The sequence below is a fragment of the Polypterus senegalus genome, chromosome 13, assembly GCF_016835505.1.
Source record: "Polypterus senegalus isolate Bchr_013 chromosome 13, ASM1683550v1, whole genome shotgun sequence".
Classification (NCBI taxonomy): domain Eukaryota; kingdom Metazoa; phylum Chordata; class Cladistia; order Polypteriformes; family Polypteridae; genus Polypterus; species Polypterus senegalus.
This window is the reverse complement of record NC_053166.1, coordinates 103,430,725-103,447,534: the sequence shown is the minus strand read 5'-3', so window position 1 is coordinate 103,447,534 and position 16,810 is coordinate 103,430,725. Positions and strand designations below refer to the sequence as shown.

General features: G+C 40.6%; 1 long non-coding RNA gene across 1 annotated transcript; it reads left to right on the top strand.

Annotated features, from left to right (window-relative positions):
- Positions 1-274: 274 nt before the first annotated feature.
- Positions 275-15,538, top strand: LOC120542971. The gene is made up of 3 exons (XR_005636269.1): positions 275-314; positions 7,137-7,184; positions 15,275-15,538. It is a non-coding gene; the product is annotated as an uncharacterized LOC120542971 (long non-coding RNA).
- Positions 15,539-16,810: the final 1,272 nt, after the last annotated feature.

Sequence of the window (16,810 nt, the reverse complement as noted above, 5' to 3'; positions counted from 1 at the left end):
ATTTGTCTCGCGCACGCGCTCTCTGCTTAATTAAAATTCATTTCACGACGCTGCCCGATTTGTTCTGCGCATGTCGAATGTTTTACGACACACGTCACTCGTCAGGTTTGATTTGTATTTGCGAGTCATTTTTGTGTTGTCCTTTAACTCTGTCTGTAAGTGGACTTGTTACTGGAAAAGATGGCAACTTTTGAATTTTATAATGTCATGGAAGATGTGTCGCCTGAAAAATTTAACTCCAGTCGAATGAAGAGGGAGCGAAATGAAATGCGACGTGTGTCTGTGAACTTTATAATGGCCATCTACAGCTTTTTGTAAGTACATCACTTTTAGTTAAACCACTTCGTAATCTCGTGGTTTAATCGTAAAAATCACAGCATTTTCCGTGTTTGGGTTAATGGATTAATAGATGTATGTCATTTATTTCGTAGCATCATATTAGCTTTTGGTGGTGTGTTTCTTTTAACATTTGTCCACATTTTTTTATCTTAAAGAGTGAACGGCATGCTAATAATTAAGTAAAACAATGTAATCGAGGTGTCGAATTAGGAATAGAATTAAGAGTGCACGTCTGACACTCGGCCGGTGTAAAGTGTGCCCTCCAAAGCCATCTTTTTTTTTTTTAATTATGTTGATATCAGATTACATCAATGCAATAGTTTTTCCATAATAAAGTTAACAAATTATAATGATGAAGGCTATATTACATACAAGAGTAGCAATAACTAAGTTATTACAAGAAAGCAGGATGCAGATAATAGCATTACAAATTGTTAATGGCTGCGGTGGGTTGGCACCCTGCCCAGGATTGGTTCCTGCCTTGTGCCCTGTGTTGGCTGGGATTGGCTCAAGCAGACCCCCGTGACCCTGTATTCGGATTCAGCGGGTTAGAAGATGGATGGATGAATTGTTAATGGATTACTTTAACCTTATTTAGTAGAAAAAAATTCCATGGTTGAAAACAGGCAATTTTAAAATTTATATCCAAAGCCATCAGAGAAGTGTGGTGTGCATCTGATGTGGCACAGTGACAGGCTGGGCACCTGCTGTTGTCACGTGTTATAAGCTTATAGAAGTACACATACATACTGTACATTTAACTGAATATAATGGAAAAGCCTTGCTCCTTAGAGAGAACTTATTTTCTTATTGCTGCAGTTAGAAAAACAATGCCCCTTTATTGTATTTTTTTTCTTTGACCCTATAGGATGTCCGGTGGTAACCAGCCTTCCATGTGGCTGAACAGATGCCAGTGTACCCAAATTCTGGATGTCCTTTTCTTCTGCTTTTAAGATTCCCAATTCGAGATGATGTGCAGTTCATGTTAGATTTTCTATTTCTACAGGTAAGACTACTGAGGCTTAAGTTTCAGTAGTAATTTGTGCACAATTCCTGCAAAGCCTCCCCATATTTATTACTTGATCTGTAATATTTTGCTGCCTTGAATACTGTACTGTATGTCTGCTCACTCTGTCCAGTAACTAACACGGCTTTTTAATTTTAGACAGAAAGCCTCAGAGTGTGAATCCTCACAAACACAGAGACTGAGGTGCATCAGTCCCAGCAGTCACTAAACAGGGATATTGTTCTGTTTTGCAAAATAACATTTATGTTCTTAAGTTACTGTGCTTTGTTGTTGGATTTTGAAAGAACCAAGACTTAATTTTAAATTAATACAAAACTAAGGCAAGAGTGAAAAACAAAGATGTTTTCATGTAAGTACTGACACCTGAGCACATCACATTAGAAGTTCAGATATACAGAGATTATAACACAATGTCTACTGTATGTGTAATGTAAAAGGAAAAAATGATGTTACATACAATGACAGCTAAGTTGGGGTTCTTTCAAAATCCAACAAAAAACCAAAGTAATTTAAAAAAAATATTATTAGTCAGACTTTACTCTAAGCAGACCTTTATCTATTGTGATGGTTTACTTTGGTAATAATTGATCTACAGGTGAACCAAGAAAGGAGGCAGAATAAGAAGTAAGAGTACATTTTATTAATGTTTGAACTCTGTGAGTGAATATCTACTGTGTTTGTTTTTAACAGTTACAGTGAAGTAGAAGAGTCCGGTTGTGTTATGGGGCAGCAGTTAAAGAAGAAGGACTGAGAGATGTGTGCCATGTTGAAGTAGCGGCTGGCCCTCCTGACACTTCTAGAATCCTCCATCTCAATCCCTACTCTGATCTACTGTGCCTTTGCCAAGTGATCACGAGGTATTGGCCTTTTTTTCTCCGTCTCATTACACTGGCTGTCTGTCTCACTTAGAATTGATTTTAAGGTTCTATTAAATAATTAGAAGGCTTTGAGTATTTTAGACCCTGCCTGTTTTTTCGAGTGTCTTCTCCCAACATTTCTTTTCTCAAACGTTACTTTGCTTTTTATTCCAAGATCAACCATAAAAACCAGCAGCTTTCTGTACTTGTACAACAAAATCTGGAGTGTTTTGCCAATAGAGAAGTGCCAGGCTACAAATGTCAAGCATTTCGAAAAACTTCAACAAGCCCACTTTTCTAATTTGGCTTTTCTTAGTTACTTGCATTGGTTGTAATAGATTAGAAATGTTACTGTGTACACTTTGTAAGCTCTGCACTGGGCACTAACCTCTGCTGTTTTCTCTGTTGTTTTTTTTTCCAGTTTATTGCAATGGTGCCCCCCTGCGTCTCCACCATCTATTACATCAACTCCAACTGCCTGTGACAGAAGAAAAGTTCACAAGACGTCCTGAAATGGAATTGTGATTGGACTGAGATGGCCACAATCATGTATGCTGGGATGTGCAGAGGGGGCTGTGCGGGCTTTGGCTTGGGACCCTCAGAGGTTTATTATCTCCAGTGTCCTTGATGGCTGCAAGTTTGTCTTTGTCCCGCCATTTGACCAGGAAGTGTATTTATTACAAAGGACAAGGACCCCTCCATTTGCTTCTCATTTACTTTTATAATGCCTTCAGTTTTCTTTGTAACTGTATATTTTTGTGGAGCAATTTGAGCTACACTTGTAAGCAAAGGTGATGTAGAAATATTATTACTGAACAAATGTTAAGGGACAGATCAGGAAAAATGTCAGTTTAAATAGAACACATTTTTATGGAATATTGCTGGATAACTCTGACTCTGAGTAGCATTTTGTTCACAAAGCTAAAATAACATTTTTCCTTTTTTGACAAATTTAATGGTTCACTTTTATTGTGTTCAAAACCTTGCCAAACATTTTTTTAAATACTAAAAAAATCTGTAAATATATTTGTGTTCTCCTTCCCTAATAGTTTTTAACACCACCCCTTGTTGGCCATTTTCATTGTAGTTGTGTTCTAGTTAAATGCATTTCCCATTTATACATCTTTATGATTACTGAATTTTCTACTCATAATATATATTATATCATAGTATATATACAGTACATATAAATATGGGTGTGTGTAATTTGTTTTTGAGAAACATTGTTCACAGATCTTTCACTTTTATTTTTAAAATGTACCATTTGTTCCTTCATTAAAAATGTACGATAAGTGTATCGTATTTCCTTTTTTTAAAGTTATAAAAATGAACTGGCTCTGTGTCAATATGGGTGAATAAAATCACTGACATGAGACGAGGAGTCTGCACACAAACAGCGGTGTGTTATGTTAATTAAACTTGTAAGAATGAATATCACTGCTCTCCATCCACATGCTGTTCATCATAAAATGAACTACTTCATGCTGTTTAAATTCTGCTCAGTTAGTGGAGAATACTTTATTTTACAGCTGTTAAATTCAGTTCAGTTTTATTATATTAATCAGTAAGTTGGTTTCTCAGCGGGTTTTACAGAGACGCCTTCAAATAAAATTAAAAACACATCACTAAAAACAAATGTATTACAAATATGAACAATAGCAGCAAGCACTTACTGTAAAAAAATAGATTGATTCAAATGATAACAGCTCACTTGCTTAATTTAAGTCTGTGGGTATAAAGTTAAACTTCTCTGTAAGATTAATAGCCATTGGAATAAATGAGCATTTGAACCGGTGGCTTTATGCTCTTCGTTTCTTCAGCATCTAACCTGATTGCACAACTGAGAACGAATTAAAGAATTTAACAAGTGGACAGTCACAGTTAATACTAAGGACAGGGACAGTCAGCACAATGCCATGCAACACAGTATTAATTCTTTTCTTTTTTTGAAAAAGGATCATATATTTCTATAAAACTGGTTGGATACATTAGGTTTTGTAAACCTGATGCCTTAAGACAAATGGCAATTTTATTAATAATAATCGATGTCTAAAGATATTTTTAAACAAACACAATTTGCACATAAGAGGGCAATTGCAACAATAGATCAAAACGAAAAGGAAACTTTATATGATTTATTACGTGAGTGGGAAAATAAAAACACTATATACTTTATATAACATATATATATATTAGTACCTGCCAAATAATACAAAGAGTACATAGCGTGTAGTTCGCCCTAATTGGGGCTCATCAGGTGTGCACACCTGAGCTTCCTCTTACGGCGATTAAACATTGGACATCAACGTTACGCCACAAAGGCTGCTTCGTTTATTTTGCAGGATGAATATTTTCATTATGGTCAACTAATGTGGAACTAAAATGAATAAACCGTAATGTCAAATTGTGCTGCGTGCACAGTTCAGATCAGGTCGTGCAGTAAAATGATTTTTTGTTTTTAATGTTTTTTTTTCATTAAGCGCATGCGGTGTGTGTCACTACCTGGTTCCCGTTGCCGGCCCGATCTGCACGTGCGTTCTTCTTATTGAAGAAATAAATGGTATGTTTAAAAATAAAAGTGAAAGATCTGTGAACAATGTTTCTCAAAAAAAATTATACACACACCGATATTTATTTGTACAGTATATATACTGTATATATATTAGGAGTAGAAAATTCAGTAATCATAAAGATGTATAAATGGTAAGTGCATTTAACTAGAAAACAACTACAGTACAATGAAAATGGCCAACAAGGGGAGGTGTTAAAAACTTTTAGGGAAGGAGAACACAAATATGTTTACAGATTTTTACCTTAGTATTTAAAAAAAATGTTAGCCAAGGTTTTGAACACAATAAAAGTGAATCATTAAATTTGTCAAAAAAGGAAAAATGCTATTTTTACTTTATGAACAAGATGCTACTCAAAGAGTTGTTATCCACCAATATTCCATAAAAAATGTGTTCTATTTAAACTGATATTTTTCCTGATCTGTCCTTTAATATTTGTTCACTAATAATATTTTTATATCACCTTTGCTTACAAGTGCAGCTCAAATTGCTCTACAAAAATATACAGTTACAAAGAAAATTGAAGGCATTATAAAAGTAAATAAGAAGCAAATGGAGGGGTCCTTGTCCTTTGTAATAAATACACTGCCTGGTCAAATCACCGGGGACAAAGACAAACTTTAACCCTTCAAAGGATTCTGGATATAATAAACCTCTAGAGGTCCCAAGCCAAAGCCCACATAGTCCCCTCTGCACATCCCAGCATACAAAATTGTGGCCGTCTCAGTCCAAACATAATTCCATTTCAAAATATCTTGTGAACTTTTCTTCTCTCTGGCATCACAGGCAGTTGGAGTTAATGTAACAGACAACCCACATGCAAGGGGGGCACCGCTGCAATAAACTGGAAAAGGGCAACAGAGCAAAACAGCATAAGTTACTGCACAGTTCAGATCTGACAAACTGTACACATTACCATTTCTAATCTATTATAACCAATGCAAGGAATTAAGAAAAAAACAAATTTGAAAAGTAGCATTGTTGAAGTTTTTTAAAATGCTCAGCATCTGTAGCCTGGCACTTTTCTATTGGTAAAGCATTCCAGATTTTGTTGCATGAGTATAGAAAGCTTCCGGTTTTTATGGTTGATCTTGGAATAAAATGAAAAGTAATGTTTGAGAAGAGAAATTTTAGGATCAAACACTGCAAAATACAGACAGGGTCTAAAATACTGAAAGCCTTCTATATATTTAATAGAACCTTGAAATAAATTCTATGTGAAACAGGCAGCCAATGTAATGAGACTGAGATAGTTTTCTGAAGTTTGGAAAAAGAAAAAAACAGGCCAGTACCTCCTGATCACTTGGCAAAGGCACAGCAGATCAGATCAGAGATTAAGATGGAGGATTCTAGAAGTGCTGGGCAGGAGGGCCAGCTACTACTTCAACATGGCACACATCTGCCATTACTTCTTGTTTAACTGCTGCCCCATAACACGACTGGATTCTTCCACCTCATTATAACTGTTAAAAACATAAATTATGTTCACTTACTGAGTTCAAACATGAATATATTGTACCCTTACTTCTTGTTCTGCCTCATTTCTTGGTACACCTGCAGATCAATTATTACCAAAGTAAAACATCACAATAGGTAAAGGTCTGCTTAGAGCAAAGTCTAACTAATAATATTATTTTTTTAAATTAATGTGTTTTTTTTTGATTGATTTTGAAAGAACCCCAACTTAATTGTGATAATATGTAACATAATTTTTTAAATTACACATACAGTAGATATTGTGCTGCAATCTTTGTATATCTGAACCTCTAATGTGATGTGTGTGTTGTTATGATGTGAAAACCTCTTCGTTTTTCTCTCCTGCCTTAGTTTTGTTTTAGGTTAAAATTAAGTCTTGGTTCTTTCAAAATCCAACAACAAAGCACAGTAACTTAAGAAAATAAATATTATTTTGCAACATGGAACAACATCCCTCTTTAGTGAGTTGGTACTGATGAGCCTCAGTCTCTGTGTTTGTGAGGATTCACACTCTGAGGCTTTCCTATCTAAAATTTAAAAAGTTCATGTTAGTTACTGGACAGAGTGAGCAAACATAGATGACAGTATTCAAGCCATCATAATGTTACAGATTAAGTAATACATAAGAGGAGACTTTGCAGCAATTGTGTATAAATTATTTCTAAAACTGAAAGCCTCAGTAGTCTAACCTGTAGAAACAGCACATCTAACATGAACTGCACATCATCCCGAATTTGAATCTTAAAAGCAGATGAAAAGGACATCCAGTCGTGTCTCAGAATTCGGGTACACTGGAATTTGTTCAACCACATGGAAGGCTGATTACCACCAGGTATCCTGTAGGATCAAGGAAAATTTAAAATAAAGGGGCATTGTTTTTCTAACTGCAGCAATTAGAAATGATATTTCTAAGGAGTAAGCCTTTTCCATTATATTCAGTTAAATGTATGTGTGTGTACTCCTCCTAAACCAACAGCTTAAATGATAAGCCAGTGACATGTGACAACAGCAGGTGCCCAGCCTGTCATTGTGCCACATCAGATGCACACCACACTTCTCTGATGGTTTTGGATATAAATTTTAAAATTGCCTGTTTTGTGCCATAGAAGTTTTTTCTACCAAACAAGGTTAAAGAAATCCATTTCAAAATTAGGAATAAATAGTACCCAACTAATAAATTATTTCATAAGTATGACATTAATATATTCCCAAAATGTAGTTTTGTAGTTTTGCCTGCTGCTATTCTAAAATGTTTTAGAAAGATGTATTTCTGTTACTGTCTTGAATGACAAAACATCTCACTGTTAAATTTTTGTTGTTTTTCTGTGTACAATTTTGAAGACTAAATGTTAGAAAATGCAGTAACTGTGGATTCCTTGCTTGGTAAATTTCCTATACATAAGTGCTCCTCCTTGAACCGTCACCTTATCGTGGTGGAGGGGTTTGCGTGTCCCAATGATCCTAGGAGCTATGTTGTCCGGGGCTTTATGCCCCTGGTAGGGCCACCCAAGGCAAACTGGTCCTAGGTGAGGGATGAGACAAAGAGCGGGTCAATAAACCTCTGATGAAGAATAAAAACCTTGGACAACGTTTTCCCTTGCCCAGACGCGGGTCACCGGGGCCCACCTCTGGAGCCAGGCCTGGAGGTGAGGCTCGATGGCGAGCGCCTGGTGGCCGGGCCTGCACCCATAGGGCTCGGCCGGGCACAGCCCGAAGAGGTAACGTGGGTCCTCCTCCCCATGGGCTCACCACCTATGGGAGGGGCCAAGGAGGTTGGGTGCAGTGTGAGTTGGGTGGTGGCGGCGGGACCTTGGCGGTCTGATCCTCGGCTACAGAAACTGGCTCTTGGGACGTGGAATGTCACCTCTCTGAAGGGAAGGAGCCTGAGCTAGTGCGAGGTGAGAGGTTCCGGCTAGATATAGTCGGACTCACCTCGACGCACAGCTTGGACTCTGGAACCAATCTCCTTGAGAGGGGCTGGACTCTCTACCACTCTGGAGTTGCCCCCGGTGAGAGGCGCCGAGCAGGTGTGGGCATACTTATTGCCCCCACTGGAGCCTGTGCATTGGGGTGTACCCCGGTGGACGAGAGGGTGGCCTCCCTCCGCCTTCGGGTGGGGGGAAGGGTCCTGACTGTTGTTTGTGCGTATGCGAACAGCAGTTTGGAGTATCCACCCTTTTGGAGTCTCTGGAGGGGTTGCTAGAGGGCATACCTTCTGGGATTCCCTCGTTTTGCTGGGAGACTTCAATGCTCACGTGGGCAATGACAGTGAGACCTGGAAGGGCGTGATTGGGAGGAATGGCCCCGATCTGAACCGGCGGTGTTTTGTTATTGGACTTCTGTGCTCGTCATGGATTGTCCATAACGAACACCATGTTCAAGCATAAGGGTGTTCATATGTGCACTTGGCACCAGGACACCCTAGGCCTCAGGTCGATGATCGACTTTGTGGTCGTGTCCGGACTTGCGCCATATGTCTTGGACACTCGGGTGAAGAGAGGGGCGAGCTGTCAACTGATCACCACCTGGTGGTGAGTTGGCTTCGATGGTGGGGAAGATGCCGGTCAGACCTGGTAGGCCCAAACGTGTTGTGAGGGTCTGCTGGGAACGGCTGGCAGAGTCCCCTGTCAGAAGTAGCTTCAACTCCCACCTCCGCAGAACTTCAACCACGCCCCGAGGGAGGTGGGGACATTGAGTCCGAATGGGCCATGTTCCGTGCCTCTATTGTTGAGGCGGCTGACCGGAGCTGTGGCCGCAAGGTGGTCGGTGCCTGTCGTGGCGGCAATCCCGAACCCGTTGGTGGACACCGCGGTGAGGGATGCCGTCAAGCTGAAGAAGGAGTCCTATAGGACTTTTTGTCCTGTGGGTCTCTGGAGGCAGCTGATAGGTACCGCAGGCCAAGCGAACGCCGGCTTGTTGCTGAGGCAAAACTCGGGCATGGGAGGAGTTTGAGAGGCCATGGAGAGCGACTTTGGACGGCTTCGAGGAGATTCTGGTCCACCGTCCGCGTCTCAGGAGGGGAAGCAGTGCAGTGTCAACACCGTATATGGTGGGGATGGTGCGCTGCTGACCTCACTCGGACGTTGTGGGTCGGTGGGAGGAGTACTTCAAGACCTCCTCAATCCCACTAACATGCCTTCCAATGAGGAAGCAGAGCCTGGGGACTCTGAGGTGGGCTCTCCCATCTCTGGGACTGAAGTCACCGAGGTGGTCAAAAAACTCCTTGGTGGCAGGGCCCGGGGTGGATGAGATCGCCGAGTTCCTTAAGGCTCTGGATGTTGTAGGACTGTCTTGGTTGACACGCCTCTGCAACATCGCATGGACATCGGGACAGTGCCTCTGGATTGGCAGACCGGGGTGGGGGTCCCCCGCTTTAAAAAGGAGGACCGGAGGGTGTGTTCCAACTATAGAGGGATCACACTCCTCAGCCTCCCTGGAAAAGTCTATTCGGGGTTCTGGAGAGGAGGGTCCGCCGGATAGTGAACCTCGGATTCAGGAGGAACAGTGTGGTTTTCGTCCTGGTCGCGAACAGTGGACCAGCTCTTCACCCTTAGCAGAGTCCTGGAGGGTGCATGGGAGTTTGCCCGACCGGTCTACATGTGTTTTGTGGACTTGGAAAAGGCATTCGACCGTGTCCCTCGGGAATCCTGTGGGGGTGCTCGGGAGTATGGGGTACCGGACCCCTGATAAGAGCTGTTCGGTCTCTGTACAACCGTGTCAGAGCTTGGTCCGCATTGCCGCAGTAAGTCGAGCCCGCTTCCAGTGAGAGTTGGACTCCGCCAGGGCTGCCCTTTGTCACCGATTCTGTTCATAACTTTTATGGACAGAATTTCTAGGCGCAGCCAGGGTGTTGAAGGGGTCGGTTTGGTGGACTCAGGATTGGGTCACTGCTTTTGCAGATGATGTTGTCCTGTTTGCTTCATCAGGCCGTGATCTTCAGCTCTCTGGATCGGTTCGCAGCTGAGTGTGAAGCGGCTGGGATGAGAATCAGCACCTCCAAATCCGAGCATGGTCCTCAGCCGGAAAAGGGTGGAGTGCCCTCTCAGGGTTGGGGGAGAGATCCTGCCCCAAGTGGAGGAGTTCAAGTATCTCGGGGTCTTGTTCACGAGTGAGGGAAGAATGGAGCGTGAGATCGACAGGCGGATCGGTGCGGCATCCGCAGTGATGCGGGCTCTGCATCGGTCTGTCGTGGTGAAAAGGAGCTGAGCCGTAAGGCAAAGCTATCAATTTACCAGTCGATCTACGCTCCTACCCTCACCAATGGTCATGAGCTATGGGTAGTGACCGAAAGAACGAGATCGCGAATACAAGCGGCTGAAATGAGTTTCCTCCGCAGGGTGTCTGGGCTTTCCCTTAAAGATAGGGTGAGAAGCTCAGTCATCCGGGAGGGGCTCAGAGTAGAGCTGCTGCTCCTCCGCATCGAGAGGAGTCAGATGAGGTGGCTCGGGCATCTGATCAGGATGCCTCCTGGACGCCTCCCTGGTGAGGTGTTCCGGGCACGTCCAACCGGGAGGAGGCCCCGGGGAAGACCCAGGACACGCTGGAGGGACTATGTCTCCCGGCTGGCCTGGGAACGCCTTTGGGATTCTCCCGAAGAGCTGGAAGAAATGGCCGGGAGAGGGAAGTCTGGGCCTCTCTGCTTAAGCTGCTGCCCCCACGACCCGACCTCGGATAAGTGGAAGAGGATGGATGGATGGATAAGTGGAAATTTCAGAATGTTAGACCCTCTTTTACACCTTTCTGTATGGACATGAATATGCTAGAAATAGTTTTAGAAAATAGAAAAAACACTAAAGCAATTAAAATGTGAAAGAGTCTGAGCTGCTTCATTAACAACTTGCAATGCTATTATCTACATCCAGCTTTCTTGTAATAACTCAGCTGTTGCTGCTCTTGTACGTAACTTAGCCTTCATCATTATATACTTGTTAACCTTATTATGGAAAAACTCTTGTATTGATATAATCTGATATCAACATAATACAAAAAAAATACTGATGGCTTTTGAGGGCACACTTTACACTTGTTGAGTGTCAGACGTGCACTCCTAATTCTATTCCTAAATCTATATCTAGATTACATTGTTTTGCTTAATTATTAGCATGCCGTTCACTCTTTAAGATAAAAATGTTGACAAATGTTAAAAGGAACACCACCAAATGCTAATAGGGTAGGGTGTTATGAAAAGAATTACATTAATCTGTTAACCTTAATATGGAAAATGCTGTGACTTTTACGTTTAAACCACAAAGATTACGAAGGTCCTATTGCAAATGAAAATGAAAATCCTTATTGCCTTTTTTATCAATACGATGTACTTACAAAACGTTGTACGTATCTATACTAATAAAAGGCAAAGCCCTCACTGATTGACTGACTGACTGAATGAATGACTCACTCACTCACTCATCACTAATTCTCCAACTTCCCGTGTAGGTGGAAGGCTGAAATTTGGCAGGCTCATTCCTTACAGCTTACTTACAAAAGTTAGGCAGGTTTCATTTCAAAATTCTACGTGTAACGGTCATAACTGGAACCTACTTTCGTCCATATATTGTATACGGCCATAGCCTGCAGTTCAGTCGTTGTGTGAGGCGGAGTTGCGTCTTGCATCATTATGCCTAACACGTAATTGTGTGCCTGCCCATATAAGGTAAATATTCACTGGTGAAGGACTGTGCTTAGCATATTCATAAGTGCAGCTACTGTGGTAACCCTCCCTCAGCGAAAGTGCGAGAGAAACTTTTAAGTGCTGGGTCTGAGCTAAAATGAAATAAAGCCGTGGACATCGCAAGATCTCACAAGATATTCGCGAGATACAAGTTTAATGAGAAGACGCAGAGTATAAAGCCTCGATGCTAAAGACCTGGCGAAGTCATGGAGAACATGGAAGGACGAGTTCACATTATACACAAAACTTGCAATGCCAGAGGCAGAGGAAAACACTAAGGTCAGATTATTCCATTATCTTATTGGAAAGAGCGGCAGAGAACTGTGTCAGGCGCTGACCGGTGATGTAAGACCTGATGAGTTAACCATGAGCTTGAGTGGTGGGCCATCAGGGCATTCAAGGCTTTCTCTGCGGACCTAAAAAAATATCTGAATCACAAACTGATGTTAATTATATTTTGTCCATGGATACTTATTGAATAATTCCAAATAGTCTGTCCGCTTCCTTTCATAGCTTTTCTGATGGTTGTGCTGCTTCCAGACATGTATTTTCGTATTAAAGCATTTAACCAATCACATTTCAGCCATCATTTGTTGCCAGGCAGTAAAGGAATTCACAATCCGTTCTGCAGGCCCTCTAACACAGAATAAATGTCAATTAAACTGTTGCTTCAACAAATTAGATTTTGAGTTGGTATCAGTAGGGCCCTCTAGCAGGCGTATGGCAACGTCACCGTATTCAGACCCATTGATTGGATAGAAGCCGATATGGGGAACTCTATTTCCAATTTCCAACAATTTCCCGCATACAGCATTCTCCAGTTTAACAGAAGAGCCACAGAGCAGTTTTTGATCTGTCTCGGCTAAAAACAGAACTGACTGTAATGTATGCCATGGATGATTTTGCAGGAAAATCTCCAACTGATCTTCTTGACTTCCTTCATCAGAAAAATCTGAATGAGAGCATGGGGCAGCTGTTCACATTGGTATATTTGCTGGTGACCATTTCCGTGTACACTGCTTCTGTCGAGCAGACATTTTCAGCCCTAAAGCGAATTAAAACTTATGCCAGAAATACGACAGGGCAGGTTCGACTTTCAGTATTAGCTTCGATGGCTATAGAAAGGGACTTTTTGATGGAACTAAAGCGCAAGGATAATCTGTATGACAGAGTAATTGAACTGTTTTTGAGGAAAGAGAGGAGGATGTATTTTGTTTACAAATAATAATTTTTGGTGAGTAAAATGTTGCGATTTTCCTAAATAATATTGCAAGTTTATGAGTTATTATTGATGTTTTTTATGTGTGTTGCGGCTGCAGTAGAAAGGAACTTCTTCACCCCTGGTTTGTCTATTCAATAAAGGCATTTATTGTGACTACAGGAGTTATCTATCTGCGATGCAGCGGCTCATTATACTGTATTTCTGCATATTAAGATGGTTTTTATAACCATAAATTAGTTTTTGAGGGGCAGGGTTGATTAGACGGAGTACTACTGAAGGCCTAGGTGTAAGATGCACGGTCCGCCACTGGACCAGATGATACGTAAATTTGCTGAACATTACAATCCGAAAATAAACAAAACTGTAGAGAGGTTCAAATTATACTTCTCCCAGTACGTCTCTCTAAATCCTCCGTGCGGGAACATTATCATAAGGCTTAACAATCTTATCGTTACACCTTCTACATGCACCGACCCATCCTTATTACGAAGTCTTCCTTGCTTTACCGCTGGCTGCTTCTTTCTATTCACCTTCCTAGCTGTTTATTTAAACAGTTTTCCTTCTCACTTTTCCGCTCCTTCGCTGTCTTCTCCCTTTTCGTTCAAAATACGCGCCTCCTTGCCTTTTTACAGTCAGCTCCCCTTAAGTCACACCATGGTACGTTTAGCACAAGTTAATACCGGGAATGCCTGTTAAACATCTTACATTCATGAGTAGCGATTTGTGTAGTGAACACTTCAATGAACGAAACCTGCTATCTTTACAACGGTTGACAAACACGGAATGTAACTTCATAACAACACGTCCTCCAAATATGAACCTGATTGAAAGAAATAATGATAATCAAATCCATGATGACAGCAACGCTCATAACAGTGACAAAACAATTACATTGACAATCAGGTTATGTTATTTTTAAAATGATTCCTTTTCTTTTTCATAACTTCTTTAACACACTACTTCTCCGCTGCAAAGCGCGGGTATTTTGCTAGTCCATTATAAAGTTCACAGACACACGTTGCATTCCGTTTCGCTCCCTCTTCATTCGACTGGAGTTAAATGTTTCAGGTGACAAACGTTCTTTCAAGACATTAGAAAAATCAAAAGTTGCCATCTTTTCCAATAAGAAGTCCACTTATAGACGGAGATAAACGGCAAAACAAAAATGACTCACAAGTATAATTCAAACCTGATGAATGATGCGTGTCGTAAAACATTAGACATGCGCAGTACAAATTGGGCAGCGTCGTGAAATCAATTTTTGTTATGCAGTGTCACTCATAGACATAGAATTACTAGACTGCAGCGTCATACGTCAATGTCGCCATCATATTGTGACTGACACTGCTGTGGAGTGAAGTAATTAACAAAGATGCCTCATGCATATGCTGCTTGGGATTGTGCAAACTGCTGTATGCTCCAAATCAGAACCCGGGTGATTGCATTTAATAGGTAAGGCTGAACAATTGTTTTGGTTATATTTGGCCATTAGAAAATCTTGTTTCATAGTCTTAACTTTAGCTACACCAGGCTAAGATAGCAAATCTATGAAGTTTGAGGTCTCTAGAACTCTAAACAAATCCAAATCATATTATGTGATATCTACTTTTAAATTCTGATCCATACTTGTAAAATTTTTATTTTTATATTGTATTGAGGATTTGTTCTGATCTGTGTATTGTAATGTATTGACCCCCTTCTTTTTGACACCCACTGCACGCCCAACCTACCTGGAAAGGGGTCTCAAGGTTTCTTCCATTTTTTCCCTACAAGGATTTTTTGTGAGTTTTTTCCTTGTCTTCTTAGAGAGTCAAGGCTGGAAGGCTGGGAGGCTGTCAAGATGCAGGGCCTGTTAAAGCCCATTGTGGTAGTTGGTGTGTGATTTTGGGCTATACAAAAATAAATTGTATTGTATTGTATTGTATCCAAGTAGTATAGAAAATGCTGACCTTTCTTTAAAATAAAATATGTAATCTGGTCAGCCTGAAATGCCATTTTTCAGTGAAAATGCATTTGAAATGAAGTGATACATATTCAATACATTTATTTTGCTTTTTATTTCTACAAAATATGCCATTTATTTTTAATTGTTTTTTTTTTTTTTTTGGTCAGATGAGGTAACAAATCAACAGATATCTCACATTTTTCTGAATACTCTGGAAGCCCCTGTTGTGGATGGAATTATGAATAGCTCCATGTATGCAATAAAGTAGGAATAAATTCAAACAGAATTTCTCTGTTTCATTTTTTACACAAAATCTGTGATATTGGCAGGAGTGTGTAGACTTTTATGTCCATTGTATCCATATTCCACAATCAAGTTTTCTTTTATAATCTCAGCATTTGCATGAGAAATTGTGTATGAACATTTCAAGCTTCTTTTTCTGTGTATACAAGATTTATAAATGATGCCTCTGAAGTACTGTGTTCAGTCTTGTTCCCTATATTACAAAAAAGACATAGCAGTGCTGAAGACAGTGAAAAGAAGAGCACCTAGGCTGATTCCAGGAGTAAAAGGTAAAAGCTATGTGAAAAGATTGAAGGATTTGATCCCTTTTTGTTTAAGTAAACCATGATTAAGAGGTCATGATTGAAGTTTAAAATTAAGGAATAACATTAAATCCCTGAAATCTACAACCATATCTTTTGTCTTAGAAATATTAAGTCATAAATAGAGTGATCACATCATTAGACAAATTCATTGAAAATAGGTCCATGGCTGTCATCCTTATCTTGTAAAAGACTCATAATGACAGAGTCATCTGCATATTTCAGGATGTGTCTGTCCTTCTGTGAACTCCTGTAGTCAATTGTATACAGGATAAACAAAATAGAAGATAAACAACAACCTTGTGGATTGCCCACAGATGTACTTAGGCTGTCAGAGAAACAGCCATTGACACTCACTCTTTGTGCTCTCTTTTTTAAAAAGTCCATAATCTACACCACCAAGTTAGGGTCCAAACAATTGATAAATCAGTTTGTCAACTAAAATGTGGGGCTGGATCGTGTTAAAAGCTAATGAGAAGTCTATAAATAGCAATCATGCATGGCTTTTTTGATTCTTCCAAGTGCTCATACAATAAATTCAGAAGTGCTACTGTGGCATCTTCCACACCCCTCTTTGCTCTGTATGCAAATTGGTAAGGGGCCAGAAGAGCATAGGTTTTGTCAAGTAGTTGTTTCTTAATTAACTTCTCAAAGGATTTCATGTATGGACGCTAGAGGGCGCTGTTGCCTCGTGAAACCTAACAGACAGATGTTCAGGACACACGTTTAAAAGCACCAAGTAGAATTTTTAATTCTATTCTTAAATAAAGTGCACAAAGCACCACAATCACCACAATTCTCAATAATTTACAATAATCAATAAACACAATTCTCTCCTCCCAGCAGCTCCATCACACTCCCTCCCAACTCCGGCTCTCTTGCTGGGTCTCGATCAGTCCTTTATATATTCCTTGACCCGGAAGTGTTCCTCCTCTTCTTCCGGGTCAAATGACACATGATCAGTTCTCAAGCAGCCCGGAAATACTGTGGGCTTCCGTCCCCCTGACTCCTATGTACTTCCGGGTTGTAGGAAAAGTAGGAGTTCCCAGGTCTTTTATGAGCTCCTACTGGCGGCACCCAACAGGGCTGAGAAAATGC